The sequence below is a fragment of the Aquarana catesbeiana genome, linkage group LG01, assembly GCF_042186555.1.
Source record: "Aquarana catesbeiana isolate 2022-GZ linkage group LG01, ASM4218655v1, whole genome shotgun sequence".
Taxonomy (NCBI): domain Eukaryota; kingdom Metazoa; phylum Chordata; class Amphibia; order Anura; family Ranidae; genus Aquarana; species Aquarana catesbeiana.
In genome coordinates, this window is record NC_133324.1 from 863,692,479 (window position 1) to 863,720,253 (window position 27,775).

Below are 27,775 nucleotides of genomic sequence, written 5' to 3' on the forward strand. Positions count from 1 at the left end.
CTAAACTGGCTTTGACAAGCTGCAGCAGAGGATCCAGGTGGCAGGCGAGCATAGTAGGCTTTAAAGTAAATTTTTTGCACTACTCCCTATCAAGCAAATCAAGTGCAAATCAAGTGCATTTTGCCCGAGCAACCAGTCAAAATAAGGGGAGAAACAACGTTTTAGCAATACAGTGCGCTGCAGTAACATTACGTGTCATTCATTTTGAAGCTTGTTGTACTTGAAATCCATACAGTAATATTAAAGTAGTACTAAACCCTAGATACCAAAATGACCATTACATTTATCCTATGTTCATAAATAGCCTTCTATTTTATTAAAATCACTTTAAAATGTTTGTGTTACCTTGTCCAAATTCCTTCGCTGTAATTCAGCACACCTTGCAACATTTGGTCGGGAAGCACACACACAAACTCTCTCTCCCATGATAAAATACGCATGTGATATGTATTTTACACAGTTTCATTCAATAATGAATGATAATACATAGTTTGATTCAATGCTAAAACTCAATGAAGTTTTGGCATGTCAATCAATGAGCTGGGCAGAGTGGTGGGCTGGTCATAAGGCCTCATAATTTCTAGCCGCTGTGTGCGTCACACCATGGTTGCATATAGCTGTGTAGTCCTTGGAGGGGAGTGTGCACTCTGCAGTGGCTCTATAAAGACACCACCAGTGATAGGAGCCACCTTTAGTGATAGGAGCCAAAAGTTCAGCAAAATAAAATAATGATGCCGTACTGAATGCAACTGACTGAAAAGCATTAGAATAAAAGCATCCACATAGGTGTAGATTTTTCTAGATAAGTTCCTTTCTATTAATTTGATTCAATAACACTTTAACCTTCTTTGCCAAATTTGACCATTCACAATTGTTCTTTCACAAAACCAATGTATGGCAAACACATCTTCACTTCCCAAAGAAACCATGCTGTCCACAGAATGTATATATCATTTTTAAAGATCTGAAATGGACAATAGATTGATAGAAGAGATTTTAGGGCTAAATGGCTTTATGTGGGGTGCACCCTACATAAAGCCATTTAGCCCTGAAAAATCACTTCTTCCTTACCTTGACCACTATTGTGATTTTAATGCACGTTTTAAAATTGAAGTGAAAAAAAAAAAAAAAAACAAAAAAAAACTATAATGCAGCAATAATGCTAAATAAAAAAAGAACAAAAAGACAAAAAATAAAAGGAAGTACCATGGTAACATTTGTTCCACCTTACACAACAAAAATGCTGGCGACTTTGAAGGCATAAGAGGCACAATGCACTCTCCTTCAACATTAAAAAGTGGTTCAATCAACAGAAAGCCCCACAGGGCACTCAGTATAATTTGACTTTCCCTGCATGATGGGACTCTACAGTGGCGGTGTGATGTGGAAATTTATTATAAAGCCTTAACCATTAGGCAGCCTCTATCAGTTTACAGTAACACGGCAGAGATCAAAGCCAGTGTACATATCAAAGAGTGGCTACAAACAAACATAAAGCAGATTTTTTTGAGCGCGTAACATCACACTTATTCAGGAAACGGCAAGATAACAGCTATAATCCACATTACAAATAAAAAAAAATCTTATTGGACATGGCTGCAACAATGCAAGGTATAATAATATAGTTGTCCATATCTGACTGTCTACAAAACATTAGGCTAGACATCTTCCTTGTCAACAATAGCCAAGGATTAGCTGGCATCTCGGTGCCAGATCCGAGCCCCCTTCTAATCATACTTTGTGTTTCCCTTCCCTTTTTATCTTATTATTGTAACGCGTCTCCTATTCATTTTTAATCTGATCTGGAACCGCTGGCTATTTGTTGATGTTTCCACGGAGGAAGCAGCTATCTAGGTGTCTGCCTTTGCAATAGGTCCACATGAAAATCTGGGAGCTGCCAAATTCTTCCTGCGTACTTTGTTCTGACAGTGGACACTAGGGTGATGGCACTCCCATCTCAGTGGACCCGCAAGAGCAGACAAGCATCATCATGAAGTCATTATCAGTTTTTTTGCTTTTTCTTTTTTTGGTGTGTGTTTTGTGGCAAAGTCTCTTAAGGAAAGTCCCCAGTGTCCTGCCGCCGCCTTCACTGCCTTCCATTTCATTAATTATGTATAGCATATTTATTGCATATCAGTAGCAGAGAGTCCTTGGCTATACTGACTGCAAAAAAAAAAAAAAATGTATACATTAAAGAAACAGCCAAACATTTCTTATAGGGTTTGAAGGGTGTGCAAAAAGGAAACATGATGGGCACAATGCAGTAATCCATAGCAACCAATCCAACTTCAGCTCCCAAAATCAGTAACAGGCAAATGATTTTTAATTAGCTAAAAGAGGTTAATGCACTTTCACACTGTTTTTTTCTTTGTTAACACATACACCCACCCTCTCAAAGCACGGTGTCTTCTACGGTGTTATTCTGGGAGATCAGATGAACAATTTTGTTCCTAAATTTGGAAGGCTGCTCCTATGTAAATTAGCTGATTTTTATCAGATCCTCATTATAGCTTGTTGTCTGCGCCCTCTATGCCCGTCTTCATGTAAGATCATTGGGTGTCAATAGAAGCTAAGCCACGGTCTGTGGCTGGCATTGCCACAGGCATCTGTGATATAAAAGGGAAGAAGTCATCTCCACACACCACTCTTAGTTTTTTTTTTTAATTATTCTTTCACATGTGTGTGGTTGTTGAAGGTATAAGAACCCCATAAAAAAGAAGTGTTTTTTTTTTCACAGAAATAGATGTTATGCCTTTTATGACTCTAGGGTTGCATTGTATTACCTGGCTAGATGCAGTATTTGAGAAGAATGTCATATAAGCAGTAAGTTTACTTAAAAGGTAAATATCAAACGCTCTCAAGAGACTGCCAAAACAAACCACAGACAAAAGATAATAATCTGACCATTCCAGTGGCACTCCTAACTTTCTAACATTATGCTCAGCCAATACAAGCCTCCATGTTTGTGTACTTGTCGGGTTGCAGTGGTCCTTAAAGTTGGGATGCACACGCATGTTTGACCACCTTTAGATATCCACTGACACCCGTATGGTTAACATGGTGTCCAGAAATTTCAGCTTTACTCAGTGGAGTTTGTTTTTATACTGTTGACCCAATTTTCAACATGTTTCATAGTCAAAAAGGCCAGAGAGAAGCTACAGAAAGAAAGGGGTAGCCAACATATTGGCTCTGGCAGAGTGTCTTATCTTCTTAGTGGGGGGGGGGGGGGGCAACTCTATTTATTCCTAAATATGGCATTTGGAAAGGGTCATTAATGATCAGTTCTGAGATGCCCTTTATCTCTATATTAATGGACTCCAACCAATCAAACTGGACATATGTCTACTGTGAAATTGTATTGGTTAACTACCAAAAAATACCCCTAATTGATGATAAAACCCGATCATTAAATTAAACAAAAAAAAATTAAATTTAACATTAAATTATCAGACTGTGTACACTAATATCAATTAGGGGGTAGGCAATCTTGGTAGCAGCTCTTGGGCATCTTTCCCAGAACTAGGGTGCTCCATAAATAAACACTCAGTGCTTCTTTACAGTCCAACTTTGTTGGTGTACAACAATAAAACCAAGCTTACCTTTGTGAATGAATCTGCCCATAAACTACACTCTTTATTTAATCCATTTATTTCATTCATAGTTTACCGTATTTATTGTTTGGAAAACCATCATGCTACAGAAAAAAGGATTACATTGGAACAGCATGAACCAATATTGGTTTGTCCTTTTTCTGTATTCATACTAGAGCCTTTAGAGCCCATTTACCAGGTGTGAAGCTTGACACTTAATTTCTTAAGGTAGCAGAAAACAAACAGGCACAGTGACACTAAACAAACACTGCAACAGTTGGGCTTTTGACTTGCTTATTCAATGAAGGCCACCAAGTTGGCCATACCTAGAAAGAGACTGATGTACAACATCACAAAAGACAATCTATTGTCTATGGAAAGCAAACAACTGTACACTGGGACCAACAATGCAGCCAACAAAGAGATCCAACTGGGAAGAAAATCTTAGTGTTTTTTTCTTTCATGACAAAAGTAGGCCAAAAATGGTCAGCAGCTTAAAATAAGCATGCAGATTAGGATTTCTGATGTCAATGGTTGCATGCTTGTTCTGGTTCAGTAAACCAGAAATTACCAAGTCAACTAGGCAACTGGCATTTTCAACTTACCTCGTTCTTAAAAGGAGACCAGCCTTCATTTTTTCTCGATACAGATTTTCTTAAAAAGGACACTTACTGGAATGTTGGTGGGTTTATAGGTCTAAGTCTTCATCCCCATTAACTAAATCAGAGAGGCACATAGAGAGTGTTTTTTTGTTCGCTCATAAACATTAACAGCAGAAACCTTGTAGTACCTGCTTTTGGATGGGGCTTTCATTTGTAAACGTTTAAACTAGTTGAAAGTTATGATTTAAAGTAACTCCATCAAAGAATAAAACATTAAAAATAAAGCAGGTAACTAAAAAGGGGACTGTAAATACCTACCTCTCCTGCTGTTTGGACTGCCAAATTCTGCCCCACATCTGCTTGGAAAACAGTTTCTTAAGTATCAAAAGCTCAGTGGTTCCACTTGCCTACCTTCATGTCACTATAGGAGACAGCAGTGATGTGGAGGTCAGCAGGAGGAAACAGTGAGCATAATGGGAACACTGGGGATTGACACTCCTGGGAGTGCCAGTTTCCCAGCAGACCTCAAGGGACGGATACTTAGCAACTGAGTGGCATACGGTAGTGTGGACAGCAGCATAGGTAAGTATTCACACTCTTCTTTTTGTGCAAGAGCTTTATTTTGAATTTCATATGGGTGACATGGAAGCTTTCATTTTTCCATATGTGTATGGCCATTAGACAGTATATAGGTCTTTAAAGAAAGGGTATTTCGTTTATTAATTTTTTTACAGACACTGAGCTGCATTTACCAGAAATGATCAGTGCTCATTTGTTACACAACACACACAGGAAGACGGCGTCTCATGAAATACTGCTGCTTAGTCAACATCGACTCGGAAGGATTTCGCCCAGTGTCTTTCATCGCAGCAATAGACTTTACAGACAGACATGCACAGCCTATTGTTCTAGTGCAACTCTAGATTTTGAAAGACAAGGCAAGCAGGAAAAGAGCAGGTATTCATGTTCGCCATCATCACAGCCAGGGTCCAATACTGAGTTCACACTTCTAGCTGTGGATCCAGTTACACAGTGCACAGGAATCTGTGGAATTTCTATGATAATATCTCTAATGTCATTCCCAACTCAGCCATCAGTCAGGTCACAAAGTTAACACTTCCCTGAATTTTTAATTTGGGGAATGATGTTTAATGCACAATGTACGCCTGCAGGCCCCACACTTTTTATGACCAGTCTGAATTCTAGGATTATAAAGTGTAAACTATGGCACTGAAGTTAAGGTCATAGGGACAGCTACAGTAGCTGCAGATAGCAAAGACTGAGAACTCTAACTGAAAAATACTATAAGCATATTGTTTAAGAACCGGTAGCTGTAACAAAAAAAAAAGGACTAAATATAAAAATGAACAGGTGACCCATACAGAGCAAAGCAACCAGTTCACTTTAAATTATAATAAAGATAATAACAAGCCATTAATTCTAATATCCAATAGGATGGCATATGGGGATGAGTTTATGAGGATATAAAGGGATCTAGATGGAAAAGGAGTTTTAAAGGCTCAACCCACCCAAAAGTGCTACTGCAGTTGTAAGAAGATGCTGGTGGACTGAAACATGTCTTGGCTCACTACAACGATTTAAAACTTTGTAAAAATAATTAGGAATCTAGAAGAAAAAAAAGAAGGCTCTTTGCACTGGCTATGACAAGTAGGCAGATCTGAAAAACAAAGTGCAAAGGTTTTCCTGGCAAAATCTAACCCGATTGTCCTGCAACCACAGTAAGTGGGTTGAATGATGCTGGGTTCAGTTAACCCTGGAAGAAGAACCCGAGATGGACAATGCTGAGTCTGCAGGGGACAAGACACCAACTGGAGATGGATGACTACATTTTTTATAAAGGTTAAAAGTTGGGATTTATCCGTAATCTAACCCCAAAAAACCCTAATATTTATTCTTATTCTTGTAATGAAGAGGGCCAGGAAGAAGAGGGCGGGGAACACACTAATGTTTTTTTAATTTTAAGTTAATTGCACCTGTCTACTATCCCCTAACTCCTAACCCTTAACTGTAATTTAACCCTGGCAGACCCATACTTACTTTTTCCTGTACTGGAGAGATCAATCCAAGAATTCCTGAAAGCTTTTGATCCTACCCCAAAAACTGAGCCAAGAAAATAGCAGATTCGTTTACGATTATCAGCAAAGCCAAAGAATGACGAATACTGCTCATTACAATACTGAATGCATCACAGATAGACTGAAAAGACTAAAATTAATTTCTATTGTATATTGAACAGAACAGCTAAAGCTGCACCCTTAATCATCTCCGACATCTTATAAAAAGAACTGCCAGTATTTAAAATTCATTATTTAGCCATTTGCAATTTCTCATAAGCAAGTCCTAGCCAACCTCGGGAGGGTTTTCTAAACGTATGGCTGAGTTATGATGGCTTTTGCCAACTGGAAGAAGACTGTATATCTTTAGACAGCTCTTCATAAATAATCCATTGTTTTTATAAACCGGTGCGCACGTGGCTCACACTATGCAACAAATGAAGCGTCCTTGCGCGCACACTCTCCATTATGTCTGAGGATGAATCATTTCCCAAGTGAGAAGATCACTGTCTACCTCCAGTGGAACATTCACTTACCACTGAATGCATAGGGAAAGCCATTATATGTGTGAGCTGATTTAATTAGTCATGTAGTACAAATCACTGGCTGCCACGATGACCCTGGAGAGAGAAGGCAGCTGGCTGTGCATTGAGCATCACCCTACTTTTCAGCTCATCAATAGAACATTAGCGGCATAATGACCATCGTGGAATTGATGGCTACAGCTAATACACTTAACAGTGACACTTGCTGTAGAAGTGCTGGCCCAGCATCTGACACTTGACAGCTGAGGCAGCACCTTGGGTCATAAAGTCAGTTTAGTGCTAATGACTATATGTTGTCCATACTTCAACAACTGTGGCAACATACAGCCATAATGGTTAACCAGAAAGAAACATACAGGTGTCTATATAAACACAGAATGAAACTAGAGGTGTAGCCAAAAGCTGATATTGCAGCCAAACCACTATATTAATATCATAATACAGGATTTATATAGCGCCAGCAGTTTATGCAGCGCTTTACAATATAAAGGGGGATAGTATGAATACAGAAAGAATAGGAGGGCCCTGCTCGTGGAGCTTACACTCTAAAGGATAGACATTTTTAAATACATATATGTAGCCAGCTTAAAGATTTGTAATGCATATTTTAAAAGCATAACTAAATTGGACTATGAGTCAGAGCCGCCAGCAACCACTGGGAGCCAGTACCCCAAGTCGGAGCCGCCAACAACCACTGGGAGCCAGTACCCTGAGTTGGAGGATTAAGGGAGAAATGCATGCCTGTAGTGGAACAGTATCTTTTGTACCATACATTATGCATAAAGTTTGCATGGGTCTCATCTGGGTACTCTGGTTTCCTCCCACACTCCAAAGGTAGGTTAAATGGTTACGGTTTAAATTGTCCCTAGCATGTGTATATATGCATGTGAGGTAGGGACTTTAGATTGTAAGCTCCTTGAGGGCAGGGGATGTGAATATAATATATCTATCTATATTACATGCATACACTGTATATATATATATATATACACACACACATATATATATACACATACATACACACACACACACACACACACAGTCGTGTGAAAAAGTATTTGCCCCCTTTCTGATTTTTTTTTTTTTAATTTGCATACTTTCACACTTAAATGACTAATGACTCAGAACATGAAACAAATTTAATTACTACACAAAGATAGCCCAAGTAAATAAAAAATGCCGTTTTTAAATGATGGTTTCATTTATGAAGGCAAAAAAGCTGTCCAAACCTGGCTGGCTTTATGTGAAAAAGTAATTGACCCCAAACCTAATAACTGGTTGTGCCACACTTGGCGACAACAACTGCAATCAAGCATTTGCGATAACTGCCAATGAGTCTTTCACATTGCTGTGGAGCAATTGTGGCCCACTCTTCTTTGCAGAATTGTTTTAATTCAGCCACATTGGAGGGTTTTCCAGCATGAACGGCCTGTCTAAGGTTATGATACAGCATCTCAATTTAAATATTGGCTTTGACTAGGCCACTCCAAAACGTAAATTTTGCTTTGTTTGAACCATTTGGAGGTGGACTTGCTCTTGTGTTTCGGATCATTGTCCTGCTGCATAACCCAAGTGCACTTGAGTTTGAGGTCAGAAACTGATGGCCGGACATTCTCCTTTAGGATTTTCTGGTAGAGCTCAGAATTCATGGTTCCATCAATTATGGTAAGTCATCCTGGTCCTGAAGCTGCAAAGCAGCCCCAGACCATCACGCTACCACCACCATGTCTGACTGTTGGTATGATGTTCTTGTTATGAAATGCTATATTCGTTTTATTCCAGATGTAATGGGATGCACACCTTCCAAAAAGTAAAATTTTTGTCTGATCCGTCCACAGAATATTTGCCTAGTCTTGGGGATAATCAAGATGTTTTTTGGTAAATGTAAGATGAGCCTTTGTGTTTTTTTTTTTGGCCAGTGACTTTGGCCTTGGAACTCTTCCGTGGATGCCATTTTTACCCAGTCTCTTTCTTATTGTTGAATCATGAACCCTGATTTTACCTGAGGCAAGTGAGGCCTGCAGTTCTTTAGACGTTCTGTGTTCTTTTATGACCTCCTGGATGAGTCGTCGTCATGCTCTTGGAGTAGTTTTTGTAGGTCACCTACTCCTGGGAAGGTTCACCACTGTTCCAAGTTATGTCCATTTGTGGATAATGGCTCTCCCCCCGTGGTTCACTAGAGTTCCACAGCCTTAGAAATTGCTTTGGAACCCTGCCTAGACTGATATATGTACATTACTTTGTTTCTAATCTGTTCTTGAATTGTTTTAGATTGTGGCATGATGTGTGGCTTTCTGTGATCTGTTAGCGTGCTTCTCTTTGTCAGACAGCTTCTATTTGATTTCTTGATTCAACAAGTCTGGCAATAATCAGTCCTGGGTGTGGCAAGTGAAATTTAACGCAGCTTTCCAAAAAATTGTGGTAAATCACAGTTCATTCATGATTCAGCATGAGAGGGGGCAATTACTTTTTCACATAAGGCCAGGCAGGTTTGAACAGCTTTTTTCCCTTAATAAATTAAATAATAATTTTAAAACTGCATCTTGGATTTACTCGGGTTATCTTTGTGTAATAATAAAACTTGTTTGAGGATCTGAATCATTTAATTGTGAGAAATATGCAAACAAAAAAAACAAAAAAAAAAAATCAGGAAGGGGGCACACAACTGTGTGTGTATATATATATATATATATATATATATATATATATATATATATATATATATATACACACACACACACACACACACACACACACACACACATACATCATTTATATATATATATATATATATATATATATATATATATATATATATATATATATATATATATATATATATATATATATATATATATAAAAATGTTGGCGTCATATCAATTCCTGTAATATACAACTGAAAATTAAGGAAAAAACTGTGCCACCTGCCTGGCTCTGCAATATGGCAGATGCGTGCAAATGCAACACTGTGTTACTACGTGGTAATAATGCAGATTTACTCTCCAGCTACTGGTAACTAACCTTGAGCTCAGGTTCAGGCTTGGTTCACACTGGTGCGATCTAAAAACCCTGCAAATCCAGTGCGGCTTCCCACATCGCACCTGAATCGCACAGTGGTTCACACTGAGATCTGCAAACCGCTGGGGGTGTCAATGTAAAGTTAATGACACCCCAAATCGGTTCACATGTAGCAGTACGAACTGCGAAATGGTGCAGGAATCGGATCGCATAGGAGTAAACACCCATGCGATCCTAAAAAGGATTCTCTACCCTCTCTGATGAAGCCGAAGTTTCCATGTTAGCCTCTCATCTCTCACAATATTTTAAGGAAAATAAACCCTCTGACACCTCTCCCTCTGTTGTGTGGGAAGCCCACAAGGCTACTATTAGGGGTCGTCTTATTGAGCTCGGGGCTAGGAAAAAAAGGGAGCATGGTCAACAGATTGATCAGGTCCTACAGCAGATAGCGGCTCTAGATAAACAACACAAACTCTCCATGCATATTGAGCACCTTCAATCCCTCACACTCAAACGTGAAGAACTAAAATCCCTTCTCAATTTAGATACTAAAAGAAAATTCCAACGTTTATCACAGAAATTTTATGAATGGGGTAACAAACCAAGCAAGCTGCTAGCCAGGTCTTTAAAGACTAAACAATCACAGTCCTTTATTTCCAAAATCAAACTTCCAACAGGGGAATTAGCCCATGCAACCCCAGATATTGCTAAGGCCTTTAGAGAGTACTACGAAGACCTATATAATGTTAAAAATGACCTGTCTTCTCTACCACAAAAAGAGAGAAGAAGCCGCCTGCTCTCCTACTTGAGAGCAGCTAACCTACCCAAATTGCCCATATCTGCCCTCAAAGAAATGGAAGAGGATTTCTCGGTAGAGGAGTTCCTGGTAGAATTGAAATCATCCCCATCCGGCAAAGCTCCTGGACCGGATGGGTTCACCATTTTATACTATAAAACATTCAGCGACATTCTGCTCCCTCGTCTCACCGCTTATGCAAACTCTATATCTCACTCTTCAGGTCTACGCCCAGAATCTCTATCAACTCATATCACTGTCATCCCTAAACCCGATAAGGATCCCACCCTATGTAACAGTTTTAGGCCAATATCACTAATTAACGTTGACATCAAACTTTTTGCTAAAGTAATCGCAAACCGGCTGCTCCCTCTTTTTCCCAGCTGGATATCAGCAGACCAATCAGGATTCATACCCAATAGAGAAGCAAAAGACAATTCACTTCGTGCAATATCCCTAATCCAATACGTTCGGAGATGCGCCCAGCCCACCCTACTTCTCTCCACTGATGCTGAAAAAGCTTTCGATAGGGTGGACTGGGAATATCTTAAGATGACCTTACGCCACTTTGGGCTGGGACCTAGGATGTTCCACCGAATCTCATCCCTTTATTCTAACCCCTCAGCACAAATTAGAATTAATGGGACGTTGAGTGACCCCTTTGTCTTACATAATGGAACCAGACAAGGCTGCCCTCTCTCCCCTCTCCTCTTTGCTATCACCTTAGAACCCTTCCTAGCTACAATTAGGCATAATGTTAATATCAAAGGCATACAAATATCCAAATCTGAAATTTTAAACATCAATATTTCCAAGTCCGAAGTTCTCTCCCTTAAGCCCCTGTTTCCCTTTAAATGGGTATTGAAAAGCATGAAATACCTAGGTATATATCTGACTCCCAATCTCCATTCTTTATTTCGACATAATTATATTCCCTTGCTAAATAGGATCAGGGAGGATCTACGAAAATGGTCCAACTTATCACACACATGGTTGGGGAAAGTGAACATAATCAAAATGAACATACTACCCCGCATCCTTTTTCTCTTTCAAATGCTTCCAATGGGAGTACCAGTGGGGTTCTTCACTATATTACAAACTCTGATTTCCAGATTTATCTGGAAGGGCGGTCACTCCAGGATATCGAGAGAGCTACTATTCCGCTCCAAATGCTCAGGCGGTCTGGCACTTCCTAATTTTAAGGCATACTATCAAGCAGTTATATTGTCCAGGCTGGCTGATTGGAAATACGCTCTTAAATCGAAACTATGGGTACAAATTGAATACTTTTTAAGTGGAGTGGATCTCTCGGTAGCCCCCTGGATACCCCGTTCTTGTAGGAACCTAGCTCGATCTACCTCGACTCTCACTATATCCTACTTAGATATTTGGGACGCCCTACACAAAAAATTCTCATGGAAGTATGATTCTCCTCTATTACCTCTCCTCAATCATAAATATTTCTTACCGGGTTTATTAGATCCAGGCTTTAAATCATGGGGAACGGAAGAACCTCTTCTATTACATCATGTCCTCCGTGACAACATACTTAAACCATTACACATGATACTTGCTCCTAAACCCACCCCATTTCTAGATAAATGGAGATATCACCAATTACAACATTTCTTAGGATCCCTTCCCAACCCGCTTAGAGGTCTGAGTGAATTAAATACCATAGAAGAAATATTCTACCCAAAAGACCCCCCTTTACATGGAATTTCTCTATTTTACAAAGCTCTCATTACACTTCAAAACCCCAACTTCCCACCATTCTTGGCTAAATGGGAGTATGACTTAGATTCTTCCCTTACAGATAATCAAAAGGAAAAGATCCTCAAATTAGCCCACACTTCCTCATTGGCCTCAAAAATGTCAGAGGTCAATTATAAATTGCTTACTAGATGGCATTATACCCCAGCCAGATTACAACAAATGTTCCCCGCCAGTTCCCCATTATGCTGGAAGAACTGTGGGAACAAAGCCACTCACGCACACATCTGGTGGTTTTGCCCACTCATCCGACCTTATTGGGATACCATCCGCAATCTAATATTACAGATCTCGGATGTCAATATACCCAATGACCCGTGGACTATCCTTTTTCATTCTACCAAAACTCCCATAAGAATATATAAACGTTCAATTATTCCTCATTTACTAAACACTGCCAAAGCTTTAATTCCTACTTTATGGGGTCAACCAACAATCCCTTCTACAAGAGTTTGGTTACAAATGGTCGATAAGGTACATCTTATGGAGAGCATCACCCACGACATTAGAGGTACCTCTAAGAAACATTCTCTAACCTGGGATTCTTGGAAAAAATTTCAATCCACATCTGTTTATAAGGAACTTATAACGCAAACCTCTTAAACCTCTTGTCTAAGCTTAGCCAACTACACCTTAACATATCATTCCCTTTTGGTGTGTAGACATGCATGCCAGCAACAATCCCCCCCCCCATACCCCCCCCTCCTACCCTCTGTTTTCTTACCTTTCTTATTCTCCTACTCTCTCCTCTTTCATATAACTTCTCTTAATTTTATTTCTTCTGCTTTTATTTATCTCTCAGTTTCTATATACCAAAGTAAGGATTTTTCCTTTTTATATTAATTTTGTTTTGTTTCAAGTGCTCACAAAGTATTAACCCTATGCTATACTAACACTTTGTTAAGCTTCTGAGCCAATTATTGGAGGGTTAGCTTATAACTACTCATTGAAATCTGTGAGTGCTGAAACTCTTGTTGCTGTGTTTTTTAAGAATGCATTCATTCTGAGATATATGTATATCTTTGTTATACTTCACTTTAATAAAAATATATTAAACAAAAAAAAAAAGGGATTCTCTACCATTGTGGTGCGAATGTGATGCGATTTTAGCTGTACAGTTTGTATGGCTGAAATCGCATTGCACAGACATCGCATGTGATCTTCACAGCAATGCGGTGCGAATCACATGCAATGTCTGGCACTTCACTAGTGTGAACCGGGCCTCACACTAGTGCACTCTCAGACATCGCATGTGATTCGCACCCACACTGCGGTGCCGATCACATGCGATGTCTGAGCAATGCGAGTTCAGCCATAAAGTTGTATGGCTGAACTCGCATTGGATTTGCATAGAAAAAAAAGGGTGCAGGGACTTTTTTTTTCCCCCCCGCATTGAAATTGGATCGGATTGCATGAGTGTTTTCACCCATCTGATTCCTGATCGAATCCACAGTTCGCACTACGATCTGTGAACTGATCTGGAGGTGTCATTAACATTGTATTGACACCCGCAGCGGTTCACAGAAGGCAGTGTGAGCTGCCTGCGGGAGAGATGCGATGCGGGAACCGGCGCTGGAATCGTACCGGTTCACGCATCGCACAAGTGTGAACCTAGGCTGAGCAAAAAATGATCCTTTAGGATTGGGGTGTGAACTTTGTTCCCTCTTGACCATGGGTCTTAGCAGCTGCATTGGGCTGCTAAGTTGCCAATGGGCAAGAGAGAAGAGAATTCCGATGACATTACTTCTTCCTTTAACTGTAGCGGACGACAGCTCCGTTTTCCCTATAAAATTATTTTTTTAGACCTAACACTTTGTATCTGTCATGAAATATAGCTTTCAGGTTCATATCATTTTACACTGGATTAGCACCCAATAAGCCCAAATGTTTCTACACCTGAGAATAATCAGCGGCTATACCTTGCCAGTCCGGCTCTGTAATTAACATTACACACACACACATACACACTGCACAGAATAGGAGCGCTGCGAGCCTGCTGCTTTGGCTTGCCGAGTGATTCATATTAAACTTGGCTCTGCGACTCGACTACTGAAGCCATATAAAATATATCTGTATTATCACAGACATTATTATTGGAAGGGCAGTAGAGGATTAAAGTTTTCTCATGACCCCGTAGTTATATGATCTACAATGAGAACCTCAATAGGGAAGGCACAGCCTGCATGAATTTGCATGGTTGTCAGTGTGCCAGAATTTTCATACACATGCCTGTTGGAACAAAACTGTTTATCAATCTGTGCAACAAAAACATCCATAGCAAAAAAAAAAAATAAAAATAAAAAAAGCCGATGCTAGATTAAAAATCATTCTTCATACAAGGCTGCACGCTATTCATTCAGGAACTTTATTGAATAAAGACAATCACTTCTGGGCCAAAATTTAATTGAAAGCAACATATCACATTATTTTTAGAAGGATATTATTAGCATTCACCAAGGAGTTCAATAAATTTATCGATGTACAGACCTCACCGAACTCTGCTCCAGATCCCGACATCCTTCATTTATTGCCGAAAGTGAATTACTTGTTATAAATGTATAAAACCTGAAATCCTGAACAAAGTGTGACAGACATTCTAGGACATAGGGAAGTGGAGGAACAGTCAGTGGGATAGAAGCTATGCTGACATTGTAGAAATCTTTACTCATTTTGGGGCAAAGGGTTTCTCAAAAATGAGAAGCGTTTGGATACTACAACCACCCATGAATATCGTGACAGCAGGCGGATCCTACTGTCAGGGCCAGGACAAGGGGTGGGCAGGAGGGGCGGCTTCCCTGGGCACTGTGGTATCATGTGGGGTTCGGGGGCACCACAGGGAGATTGGGGGGAGGCGATTTGTGTTGGGAGGGGAAATTTGGGGAGGTGTGCTAAGAGTGGTGATTTGTGTTGAGAAGGGAGGAGATGAGGTGAGGCGGAGTTGTGCTAGGATGGATAATCGGGGGGCATTTGTGATAAGAGAGGAAATTGGGGGGGGGGGGGGATTTGTGTTAGGATAGCGAAATGAGGGAGGGGAAGAATGAAGATTAGCGCTAGATTTTTTTGGGGGGGGATTTTTGCTGACACATAATGCTTATACATCTTGGGGAGCGCAGTTTGGTATCCTCACCCTGGGCTCTAGATGACCTTGTCCCCGCACTGCCTACTATGATGGTACAAGGAGCCAAATTTAAACATTTAACAGTTCTATTGCCACAAATATTTGAACTGTCAAGTTGCATAACAAGTCGCACTGGTGTGAACCAGAGTTAAAAGTAGTTAAATCTATTGAACCAAAAGGGCCAGGCCAGGAGGGCTGGGGAGGAATACCTAGATGATGCTGGATGTCCTCAAGGCAAGAAATGAGGCAGGCATTGTATCTGACACACTGAAGCTTCTAATGCACAAAGTGAGCTTCTCACAGTGTCTGCAATCAAAATAGAGTACATTTCAGTACAGGAGAAGAGTCTGTACAACTGTTCAACAGTTAGGATAAAACCGGAGTTTAGCTTTAAAGTTCTATACAGATTTAATTTACAGGAACTGCCATAGGCACTTTACAGTGAAGTTGTATAGTTTGGTAATAGTTATTTAGAGGGTTTTCTCCACTTAAAAAAAAAAAAAGGAATTCGGATCTCATTTTCTTGTCCTCTGGATTGGAAGCGCTATATACAGTGTTCCCAAAACGCCCCTGCCCATTGGAATGAATAGGCAGCGCTTTCAAATCGCCTTAAAAGCGCTTTGGAAGCACCGCAAAATGGGAGGTTTTAACTCCTTATTTTGGGATTAAAAGCGCCCCACTAACGGCTGAAAAGTATAAACAGCGGTAAAGCGCCGCTAAAATGAGCGGCGCTTTAGCGCTAACGTGGCTGCGGCCCCAGTGTGAATGGGGTCTAACTCACATTCACACAAACTGGGGCCAATTTAGACAGGAGCCAATGAACAGCATGTCTTTTTTTCTTAAAGCCCAATTGAACTTTCAATTTTTATTTTAATATATTCCAGGTCCATCAAAAGAAAAAGGTGTGCAAAGCCTTATGCAGCATACACACGATCAGACATTCCGACAACAAAATCCTGGATTTATTTCCGACGGATGCTGGCTCATACTTGTCTTGCATACACACGGTCACACAAATCTTGTTGGAAATTCCGAATGCCAAGAACACAGTGACGTACAACACGTACGACGAGCCGAGAAAAATGAAGTTCAATAGCCAGTTCGGCTCTTCTGCTTGATTGCTATTACACATGATCGGAATTTCCGACAACAGATTTTGTTGTCGGAAAATTTGAGAACCAGCTCCCAAATTTTTGTTGTCGGAAATTCCGACAAAAAATCCGATGGAGCCTACACACACGGTCAGAATTTCCGACAACGAGCTCCCATCGAACATTTGTTGTTGGAAATTCCGAACGTGTGTACGCAGCATTACAGTTTTTTCTCTTTTTTTTATATCACAGACACAGCCTAAATATAAAGTCATACCAAAATGCTGCAGACTGGCACCTATGTTCTCTAAGTGGAAGCAGTGATCTGTCTGACGTGCCCCCTGCTGAGTCAGGAGGAGTGTTGGACTTCTGCAATGAGACCACTGCTTGCACACACATACAGCAAGATCCCACTCTGCAGCTGCTGGGATAGGCTTTTCCCCTCTGCTTGTAGTTGCTTTAGAAGGAAAACAAATTGGAAGACACTGAACACCTTTTGATGCACCTGAAATGTGTTTAGCTGATTTAAACTGAAGGTTCAATTGGGGAGTAATAATTTTCCTAGGGTATGTTTCAGGCATTTTGGCAAATTCTGAACTTGAAGCCTCTTGTACTCTTTCCTATTGGACATTTGTTTGACTTACCCTGGAGGTGCCCAATGTCTAAACCTGTTACACAGGCATAGTTGCCAACAGTCCCGATTTTCCCGGGACAATCCCGATTTTGGGACCCTCGTCGCGATTGGAGGCTGTCCCGAGTCGGGATTTTCCATAAGGAAAATCGGGAATGTTGTTTTTTTTATTTTTGGAGCAGCTGGCTCCAGCAAAATGGCGGCCGGCACCGCCACTCGATCTTTCCCCTAGTGTTGAGTAAGTGGAGAGAGGAAGGGGGCTCGATCCCAGCCAATGGGCTTCTTTAGCTGCACGGCCCCTCCCCTCTCCACTGAAGCAGAAGACACGGCGCTGCTGTCGCCGTGTCTTGCCGAAAAGTTCCCCAGCCCCATACTGCGTAAGCGCTGCGCAGTACAGGGGGTCCTTACATGCCGAGGGGAACTTTCTCGGCAGAACACCAGCCGCTGCTGCACTGAGCGGGGGTGGGCTGCACTGAGGGGGGGCTGCACTAATTGAGGGGGGGTCTGCACTAATAGAGGGGGTCTGCACTAATAGAGGGGGGTCTTGCACTAATAGAGGGGGGCTGAACTAATTGAGGGGGTTCTGCACTAATAGGGGGGGGGCTGCACTGAGGGGGGGTCTGCACCAATAGAGGGGGGCTGCACTAATAGAGGGGGGGTCTGCACTGATGGAGGGGGTCTGCACTGATGGAGGGGGTCTGCACTGAGGGGGTCTATACAGACTCTGTCGGGGGCACCTGATGCAGGGACAGACTCTGCCGGGGGTACCTGATGCAAGGACAGACTCTGCCGGAGGCACCTGATGCAAGGACAGACTCTGCTGGTGGCACCTGATGCAAGGACAGACTCTGCTGGTGGCAGGCGACGTGGCAGGTGACATGCTCAGGGATCCCACTGAGTCGGCATTATGGTGAGTTGAATGATTTAATTTTATATTACAATGTAATAATAGAAATAATGCGCTTCAATCATCCTGACACCATAACAACCATGATGCCTGGATGATTGAAGCGTTGACACCAGGTGTTTGGAGTATCTTTATCTGCTGATTGTTAAACTTTCTAGAATACACATATTTCTATTGTGTAGGATCTGGGGCTGCTGTCCCGTCATTCCCCTCTGCCCCTTTCCTTCTCCCCCTTTTCCTCTCCATCCCTCATTCATCTCAGACTCTAACCACACACCCCTGAACCACGCCAATTTAAGCCACACCCATTTTCCCCGCAAGCCACGCCCATTTTCCGACACTTGTATTTTTGCTAAGCCACGCCTACAAACAAATGCCCCGCCCCTAATTATTGTACGGCTCCGCCTACAGCCAAAAAAGTGTCCCACATATTTTTTTTGCAATGTTGGCAACTATGCACAGGTCATATGATCAACTACACAACTGAGTTCAATTAAATCTATAAGTGAATGAATGTGGATGCTAACAGTACTGTTTGAAAGACCTGGCAATTGGATAATGGTGTGCTGCTCTGTCGGGTGGGAAGTCCTACGTGGAGATCCTCCGAGGCATCAGTGGAAACCAACATTGCAGCCTGCATTCAATCTAGGGCTTTCTTTCTGAACCTTTTTATTACAGAGGAACCCCTAAAATAATTTTCAGGTCTCGGGGAACACATACTAATCACTTCTTTTGGGGTCAATGGGAAAAATGCCCCTTACACCAATGGTTAGTAGGAACAATGCAATCCTTACAGTGGTGGTCTGAATGGTGATAAAAAGGGAACGGATATCATGCTGCTGGCTTTGCCATGACACCCATCAGAACTTTGCAGACACCCATCAGATAGGAGGTCAGTCAGCCAAAGATCAAGGAACCCCTAGCAACTTCTTGATGAACCCTAGGGTTCCACAATACCCTGGTTGAGAACAGATGATCTATGGTGATGCCTTTCCAAACATATGCTCAGCTGAAGCCTAGTATCTAATGAGGCATGTGGCTACACACACTTTTCACAACACGTGCTGAGCATTCCCTTTCGGTCCTGTTGTGTCCCAGCCTTAAGGCCCGACAGTTATCTCCTTTGCCTTTGCTTACAAACAGAACATAAAGGTTTTACTATGGTAACTCTTTAAAGTGCGATTGTTTGATGTTCCTCAGAGAAAGAAAGAGTCTTACATCACTTCATTCACACAGGAAACACACTGTGTTTTTAATGCCAAAGCAGATCATGTCACGGTTACAAACACATGGAGATATTTTGACAAATACGAGCATTAGTGAGACTGCAAGAGACATGACAATCACAGGATAGAGCGTAAAGGAAAGAAAAAGCTGACTCGTAACGCTCCCAGATCCCCAAATCTCACCACATGTAAAATTCATTGAGGCCTGACATTACAGATCAGCCAGCTCCAAGCGCTTTGTCTCTTTGCTGTTTTCAGAGAGTACATAAATTCCTTTTGTGAGTCCTCTAAAGGAAATTTCCGACAATGAGGATATTAAAACTCCCAGGATACTGACAATAAAAGCTTCTGAGGATTTCACGAGTTTTTCCTGGTGTTAATTAAATGATCATTTAACACCAAAATGTAAACAGTGCCATTTCTTTTTAGTGACAGCGATGCCTATTATACATCCAGTGCAATAAAGGACAGCGTGCTAATTCTCTGCATTAAGTTCCCACCACACTTTAGGATGCCTTATCGTGTCTAAGGTTAAGCATCTCAACACAAAACAAAGATAAGGCCCTACTCAACTTCCAGTTTGGTTTTCCCATCGCTCAGTGACCTAGGTAACACTTGGAGGGAGAAAGAATAAATTTAATTTCTGCAGCATTTTGTAAGGATTAGGAACAATTGTTGGCCCACAATGACTTTTTACCCTCTCTCTTTCTCCTTTGGATGCCACATTCCCCGAGTTCTAAGAGAAAATTCTGTTGGTTTAAGGCGTAGAACAAACAGGACTTTCAAATAGGGGACTTTCAATTATCTGCGGCAAAGCAATCAACCTCTCTTTTGGGATTTTCACAGCTATTCAGGAGAACTCTTAAATCTCTTTTTTTCCTCTCACCACAAGAAAAAAATGGTAGAAATGGTCACAAAAAATTTTGTATACATGTGCAGAATTAATCTTTGAGATAATGGACTTCCGTTCTATAAGTTGACTGCAAGGGATGGCTGCAGCCAAGAAAGGTCTGGTTCTTGCCACATCAGATCTATAAACCTAATCTATTGCAAAAAAGATATGAATACCAGGATGACACTAAATGACTCCACAATCAGCCTAAAATGGCTTATAACAATGAATAGAAGTTTCCCTGAGCTACATAATCAAGATCTTTATACAGAGATCGGCTCAGGAAGCTTTTTTTTTTTTTTTTTGTCTTTTTTTTTATATTCTAGAGAACATGAAACCCTTGTCTTTTTTTTTCATCTATGGCACCATTTGGGAAAATGTTCTCTCACTTCCTGTTCCATTGACAGAGTTTTACTTAGGACAGCAAGTGAGGGAAAAGCTCTCTAACAGGGACACAATTATAAAAAAAAATATTTTTTATTTTAGGATGGAGAAAGGCTAAATCCACTTTTTATTGCAGTGTCCCCTTTACATATATTACAGTTATTAAAGGACACGTTCAAGAAAGTAAGATTTTTTCAGCAATGTTTGACAGCCATTTACCACATTAAACAATTATACCTCTTGGCAGCATGGGTCTACAAACCATCCATGGACATTAGGAGTTTCCACTTCCCCTGCTGGATTTTGTATTTAAATAGTATTGTGGACAATGCAACAGGAGGTACTGGAGGATACAAATATGTGCTGAAATACCCAAAACTCTGGGGAGACAGAAATGATTGCAGGGAGATCTCATTGTTGGAGTATGCAAGAAAGATAGGAGGCCAGGGATTGATGGATCCACCAGACTCAATCTCTAATTAATATGACACTTTTAGGTGGAATTGGACCTTTAACCGATGAGTGTGAGCTCTAACTGATTCGGACACTGGGTAGTACTACTGTATGCCAGAAACCAAAGGGAATGGTCAAGGATCCGTGCAGTATGATGACAGCAATGCCAATATGCTACTCCCAAGGAAAAGCACTGATTACCTTTTGTTTTTAACAAACTTCATGCATGCCAAGCACCATAGGTTCGTGAGAACTGGACTGATATAAGATAAGGCATTTTACCAAGCCCTGTCTCAATGCACCTGGTGTGAACAGGCCCCAAAACTATTTTCTATGAAGTGTTGCAGAAAAAAAGTGATATTTCTACATAAATTAGATAATGAAGTACTTCCAAACATTTTTGTAGTAGACAGCTTGTGTGTTCAGGTTTAGTGGCCCTTTAATTTAGTTTTACAACTCAACCTCTGCAGGTAAAAGCGAGTCCATATAATCATCAAATTGGAATAGTGAGAAATTTTCAGCGGTATTAAATACCTTTTTTACTAAGCCTAATAATGCCAGCTGATTACATTTGACATGGCCCTTGCTTTTCCACCGCTTCCATCATCAGGATTCTGTTTCCTACTTAACTGAAAGTCCGTGGTTTCCGATATCACAGGAAAGACAAAACCTTAAAATGCCTGGAGCCCTCTTTGGATTGTTGGACTTACATGTCCGGGCTGTGTAGTAAAATATGGATGCTACAAACTTCAGAGACTGCACAAGGTCAACAAGGAAAATAAAATCAGCACAATTAACTTGTGCACTAAACCAGGTGCTTTCCTGCTTGTATTAAACTACAGGAAAAAGTTTTCTTCAATGTGTTAAACAAAAAGAGGTTTGTTCAGCAATGCATGACAGCGATTAACCCTCCCCTCTGGATTTCTATATCAATGCTGCTCATAACAGTATACGTAAAAAGAAAGAACGTAAGTCAGCTGTAGTCAACTTACTTAAAACAAGGGGCCTCAAGCACAGCCCCTGACATTACAAAGTTGGCACAGATTATATTCAGTGACTGTAATGCTACAGAAACTGGCCAGAGACTGCAGACGTGCAACAGGAGATGGTCAGTGACTATGAGCATGCTAATAGAGAGGGTCTGAGACTGCAGACATGTAACAGGAGGAGATAGTCAGTGATCTTGGACATGATGCAAGAGAGGATCTGAAACTGCAGACATGCAACAGGAGATGGTCAATGACTATGGGCATGATGCAAGAGAGGGTCTGAGACTGCAGACGTGCAACAGAAGATGGTCAATGACTATGGGCATGCTACAAGAGAGGTTCAGAGACTGCAGACATTACAGTATATATGTACAATATATACACTGCCAACAGTTTGCGCAGTGCTTTACAATATAAAGGGGGACGCTCAAATGTTTTTCAGCTGGCACTTGAATACACCAGACTATGCTTAACATGCAAAATCCTATTCTTTCTTGTTATCCTTGTTCACACTTATATGGTCGGTTGCCCTATGCTCAGAGGAGTACATGAGCTTTTTATTAAGCGTATTCAGCCATTTTTGCCCATGTGGACTTTAACAGGTGCACCTAGACACACGTGATACATGCGTTTGGACACGTTTTTGTCCCTGGAAAAACTCCTCTCCTTTTCTAGAACTGCTTTCCTCCCCTTGCCCAGCCCAAGAAACAAAAGCCTGAAGCTTAGGATCTCATGCACACTGGGCATTTGAATTTCTCCTTTTACTCCTGGCAGGAAAATTCAGCTTAAAAAAAAGTGCCTAAAGCCGTGTATACGCTCGTCAAGTGTTTGAACGTTTAGGGATTCGATTGGCCAGAATACCAATTTATTCTGGCCATTGGAATGAATAAACGCTTACACACAGGAGCGTGACTTGGCCCCACCCCCCACTTTCTCCTCGTTTTCTCACTGGCTGTGATTGACAGCAGCAGAAGCCAATAGCTCCCATTGCTGGATGAGCCATTAAGGAGCAAGAGACCTGGGAGAGCCCCATAAGGTTTTTTTACCTTAAAGAGGAGCTCCAGGCTCCTTCAGAAAAGTAAATTCCTTGAGCAAAAAATACTGTAAGCTGCTGACCCTTAATATTAGGACACTTGCCTATCCAGGAATCCAACGGTATCCTCACCCGAGCCGATTTCAATCGGCTGTCAGGTGCCGGTGCCCCCATCAGTTCGCTGCGGTGAACTGAGCCGGAAGTTCGGGCCCCCCCTCCTTCCCTCACAGCCGGCCCATTAAATAAGCACAGCGAGCTTCACTCATGCGCAGTAGGGAACCGGGTGTGAAGCCGCAAGGCTTCAACGCCGGTTTCCCTTGGGCAAGATGGCGGCACTGGCACCTGACAGCCGATTGAAATTGGCTTGGGTGAGGACACCGCTGGATTCCTGGATAGGCAAGTGCCCTAATATTAAAAGTTAGCAGCTACAGTATTTGTTGCTGAAGGAAGTTACTTTTCTGAAGGAGCTTGGAACTCTTCTTTAAGGTAAAAAAAACCTTATGATGCTCTCCCAGGTCTTTCGCTCCTTAATGATCACACAGCAATGGGAGCCATTGGCTCCTGCTGCTGTCAATCACAGCCAGTGAGCCAATGAGGAGAAAGTGGAGGGGTGGGGCCAAGTCATGGTCTGTGTGTGAATGGACACACAGAGCACAGTGCAGGAGCAAGCATGCTAAACTGCCCCCATTGCAAGAGGCTTGCTGTAGGAGCACTGGGCAGGGGGGAGAAGCCAGGACCACCAGTGGGGGACCCAAAAAGAAGAAGAGAATTGGGGCTGCTCTGTGCAAAGCCATTACACAGAACAGCATGTTTGTTATTTAAAGAAAAAAAAAATGTTCCTTTAGAATCACTTTATATTAAACACAGGTGTGTATTGGCCAAAAAACACATTAGAAACAGGCTTTCTGATTTAGACAGAAATGGATTGTACACATAAATTGTGGGTAGATCTTCTGAGGCCAACAATCACATTCATATTTAGGCCAAGCTATGTTTTTGCACTGTCACTGGAATACCTTCAATGTGGGAAGCAAGGTATTTTCCCTAACGTGTTTGTACAATGTGATTACTCATAATGTAAAGGAACAATTGTGGCAGAGTAGCTTGTTCCCAGCCTATGTACTGAGCGAGCTTTGAAGTGTCAGCAGGCCCCCCTTGGGCTTTCCTCGGGTAACATAAACCACTGACAGTAATGGAAGATTATCAGTTACAATTGCTGATTTATCTTACACGGCTATGCCGATTGTTCTTGGTAACTAGAAACCACCATCCTACATGTACTCACATACATTAGCAGATTGTCATTGTAATCTCTGTGATTGTGCCAGGATCAGACAGTGAGATACCAGAAGTAAACCACTGTGGGAAATATCCCAGCTGCATGAGTTGCCATTTTTCTGCCATTGTCCTGTATTTGAACAGAGGTCCAACTTCAGTCATGTCTTTTAGTGGGTTTAGTCCACTTTATCTGTGTGCATTTACTACACTTTAAAGCAGAACTTCACCCAAAAGGGGAAATTCCGCTTTCCTGCCTCTCCCCTCCAATCACATTGGGATACATTTTTTTTTTTGAGGGAGGGTATCTGGTTTTGGCAATCTGAGCAGAAGTTCGCCTCAACACACTCTTTGCCTGCAGCCTTCTTGGACACTGGCTTGCGCATGTGCAGTGTGAAACCAGTTGTGAGGCCACAAGGTGTCACAGCCGGCTTCCCTTAGTAAACAAGCTGGCACCGGGGACCCGAAGGCCAGTGATGAACAAGCTCGGGTGAGGATGGTGTTGGATCCCTGGACAGGTAAGTGTCCTTTTATTAAAAGTCAGCTACTATAGTATTTGTAGTGGCTGACTTTTTTTCATACAGCGTGAAGATCCTTTTTAAGTGTTCATGACCCTGGACATAAATTTTCATTGAACCCTTGCAGTACATGGGTAGACACACTGCAATGTTTTTTTTTCTTATTTTGTTCCCACCCCCCCTTTTCTCTCCCCCCCCCCCTTTTCTCTCCCCCCCCCACACTTATGTTTGTTTGTGATGAGCAGAACAGTTTCGGTCATGAGCTCTGCTTTATGCAACGCCCGTAGTCCATAGTCCCTAGTCCACCTTGTGAGCAAGCAAGAGAGGATGGCTAAATACAGTCGGACCATGGAGAATGAATGTAGTTACCCTCTAACAGGAAGTAAAATTGCAGCAGCACAAAAAAAAAAAAAAGAAGAAGAATTTGGAGATTCGGAGGCTGAGAGTAATAAAAGGGCCTTTTTTGAGTTAAGAATACATACTTCAATAATACTTTTATTTGGTCTGGGAAGACCAGTGTCCTGCTGTTTCTCTTCCCCTAGCTCACTGAGCTTCTTATTCAGCTGCAACCAGAGGGTATGTGACCACCTATAAATATTTTTTTTAAAAACGGGGAAAAGGGTATTTATACATTTTTTTTTTTATATGTATACACAAATGTTCTGCTTTTCATTTCTATTTTAAACTGAATGGGTTGTTTTACAAGGTAAATGTTCACATATACTTTAAATCTTTAATAGTTCCCGACTGCCCTGCGCAGGATCACACTAATATATATATATATATATATATATATATATATATATATATATATATATATATATATATATATATATATATATATATATATATATATATATATACATATACATATACATATACACACACACACACACTGCACTTCTGTGTATCTGTGCCACTTCCACTGTGATTGTACGCCAGCGGGACCTGATGTCCGCCGGCACCCGTTGATCTTTAAGGATGATGTAAACAAGGCAGATCGCCGTTCGGTCAGCAAGGAAGGCATGGATTCTTTGTTCCTGCAAAGCAGGGACACAGATCTATGCCGTCCCCTAGTAAAAGCACCAACCAAACTACACTAATACACTAGCTAGGCACATAGTTAACCCCTTGATAACCCCTGATGTTAACCCCTTCCCAGTCAGTGTCATTAGTACAGTGACAGTGCATATTTTTAGCACTCCACCCCAGATGATGTCTTATTGAGACAAAACTGGTTGGGACGGGCTCTGCTGATGCCACTGCGGTATTTGATTTTACTTACATGCCGTTTAATGCCTTCGCAAATGTGAGTGACCATTTTACTTATTTCAATAAAATGCCTTTTATGTAAATGAAATCACACTATGTGGCCCAATTTTTTTTCCTTTTACCATATATAATACTGGGAGGATCTGTTCTTGATCTTTGGTCACTGTTCCCTTGGTGGATACCCATTGATGTTATACATTGTGACGGACCCCTGCCTGATTTGTCTACATCGGAAACCGTGTATGCTGATTTTCTTCCCTGGGTGTGTTACACCACAAGCTCTGTTGACTCATCAGGCGTATGCCTAGTTGGGTTCAACTTGTCTGGTAAGCCTCTTTCCTTTTGGTGGTGGATTATCAACAGACAACTAGTACACAGATTTATCTTGCAAGTCACTTTATATATTGGAGTCACTTAATGGACTTTCATTCTAATATATATATGCACTGTTGGTTTATGTAAACATCATTATTGTTGTATTAGAGTAATATTGTATGCATTTTTTCATGGTTTACGCACATCAGTAATGGTTTGTTACTAGTTTGATCCCGTCAGGGAAATCTCACTTGCACCTTCACTTTTAGTGCTGCACTTTACCACTTTCCCATTTGTTCACATATTCACAGATTTCTTTTGTGCTGGCAGCTATTATTTATCACTTTAAGACAGCGCGTTTTTTTTTTTTTCTTTTCTTTTTTCCGCATATTTTTAGCATTGATAACTGTACTAGTTTCACTGGGCACCAGAAAAGTGTCAAAAGTGTCAGTTAGTGTTTAATTTGTCTGCCGCAATATCACAGTCACGCTATAAGTCGCTGATCGCCACCATTACTAGTAAAAAATAAATAAAAATTCCATAAAAATATCCCATATTTTGTAGACGCTATAACTTTTTTGCAAACCAATTAATATATGCTTACTGGGATTTTTTTTAACCAAAAATATGTAGCAAAATACATATTGGCCTAAATTGATGAAGAAATTAGACTTTTTTCACATTTTTATTGGATATGTTTTATAGCAGAAAGTAAACAGTATTGTTTGTTTTTTTTTTAAATTGTTGGTCGTTTTTTGTTTATAGCGCAAAAAATAAAAAAAAAAACAAAAAAAAAAACGCAGAGGTGTTCAAATATCACCAAAAGAAAGCTCTATTTGTGGGAAAAAAATGACATACGATTTATTTGGGTACATAGTTGCACGACCGCGCAATTGGCATTAAAGTAAAGCAGTACCATATAGCAAAAAAGACCTGGTCGGGAAGGTGGGGGGGGGTAAATCTTTTCCGGAACTGAAGTGGTTAAGTCTGAAATCAGGTTACTTAGATGAAATCAAACAAAGCACATTTAGGGAACAGCAACAATGAAAGTTTAAATATATGAACCATAGCAACCAATCAGAATATATTCATCCTTGATTTGACTTCAGCATAAAGGCAAATCTAAGAGGTTGCTATAGATACACTATTATGCATATCAGCCTTTTTTTTTGGTATATTTGTTATTTAAAGTTTAACAGCAAGTGTTAAAATTGCTGTCTATGACAAGGTGCTCTAACAAGGAACAGGAGGAGGCAGTGGGGAAGACAAACT

The 27,775-nt window shown here is 41.0% G+C and overlaps 1 protein-coding gene across 10 annotated transcripts in view; it reads right to left on the reverse strand.

The window, feature by feature from the left end:
- Positions 1 to 27,775, reverse strand: part of SLIT2 (slit guidance ligand 2) — a 408,920-nt gene that overhangs the window by 341,070 nt on the left and 40,075 nt on the right. The gene's annotated exons all lie outside the window — the stretch shown is intronic.